This window comes from Montipora foliosa, chromosome 6 (genome assembly GCF_036669935.1).
Source record: "Montipora foliosa isolate CH-2021 chromosome 6, ASM3666993v2, whole genome shotgun sequence".
NCBI classification, from domain to species: Eukaryota; Metazoa; Cnidaria; class Anthozoa; order Scleractinia; family Acroporidae; genus Montipora; species Montipora foliosa.
In genome coordinates, this window is record NC_090874.1 from 8,248,589 (window position 1) to 8,250,335 (window position 1,747).

The window sequence follows — 1,747 nt, forward strand, 5'->3', positions numbered from 1 at the left end:
TGATAGTCCAAAAGTGTGCTGACCTCCACAACACAAACGGACGATAAGGGTCCCAGCCGCTCTACAAATTTTCAAATGATTAACTATCCTAACGATGAGATAAGTGGGAGGGCATAACCAATTATTTGCAACTGCCCAGTCTTGGCTGAAAGCATTCACCCCACTCGTGCCCGGCTGAAAAAACTTTGAATTATATAAAGCTAGCTTCTTATTATAGTGGCACGCAAAACGATCAATTGTATGGGGTCCCCATGATTCGTCCAAAAAAGCAAAAATATCGTCGTTAATTGTGTAGTCATCTTAATCTATTATCTTACCAATCTCATCTGCTGCATTATTAAAATCTCTTGGGTTCCAATTCACGTCAATAGTGATCCCATTTAACATACATTTCTGGAAAATTTCTAGCGAAATAGAATTAAGCTCTGGAACCTTTGAACCTTTGTTAACAATAGACACTACATTCTGATTATCTGTAAACCAGGATACTGTTCGGGATCTCAATTCCTCGATAAAAGCATCCAGTGACAAAGAAACTGCTTTGAGTTCTCTGAAAGTAGAACTTCTACTGCTTTCTAGTTCAGACCAATTCTGCTGAAAAACCTTTCCCTCAATGGCGATTACACTGCCGCAGCCTACGCTGGAAGCATCAGAATAAACTACCCTCGTTGGTCTCACTTTAACAGGCCAGATAGGAATACCATTACATTTACAAAGATTCTCTCGCCAGAATGCCAATTCAATTACAACCTCTTTGCTCAATTTCACGAAGTCAAACCACGTCGAAGCAGAATTAATTAATGAGTATAAATTTCTAGACATCAATCTCGTTACATTTCCAATACAGTTGGACAGTGAAATAATTTTCCCCGCTACAGTAGCGACTCTCTTAACATGAACAGCAACATGTGAATCGCGCAAAAGGTCATCAAGATCGTTCGCCAGGCTTTCTATCCTCTTATCGGTAGCCGCAATGGAAGAATTTGCTGTATTAATAACGGTTCCTAGCCAAACAATGCTCTGACAGGGTTCCCAAACACATTTTTCCTCGTTAGGTAACAGCCCGAACTTAAGTAAATCAGCATGGATTTGTAAACTACAGATTTTTGCCAAATTGAAAGGTTGCGCTGCGCCTAAACCATCATCCAAAAGCAAAATAATAGACTTTCCTTCTCCTCTCCACTTCTTGACTAGAGGCTTTAAAAGTTTCGTAAATATGTAAGGCGCTGAAGAAAGGCTGAAAGGCGGATATGTCCAGGTTTGACCCCAATTAGATGCACGCGGATTCCAATAAGCGTCACGAAGTGTCCCCTTGCTCTTCTAGCCAACTTCAACATCACTTGTGTCTCAGAATACAGACATTTTATGTCACAAAGTGTGCCCCAAATGCTGCTCTTTAAGTGAAGATTAACTGCTGCATTTGCCCAAAGCTAAAAATAACGCTAACCTTTACCCTTACCTTATTGTTGAAAATAGGTAGCAAATGCTTAGAATTAAAGGGACACTTTGTGTTGGATGTCAAAATTGGGCTTGCATCTAATTAGGGTCAAACCTGGACATAAGTGCGAAAGGCAAGACTGAAAACATGAAATATCTAACAGAACCATCTGCAAATGACTAGGAAAAAGCGAGAAACTTCCTATGCTCAGGAAAAATATCTATGTGGTGATAGCCCGATTTCAAATCAAAGGAAAACATAAAATCTCCTGGCCTAAGAACCTCTTTCGCAACGGAAAGGTCTTCACGG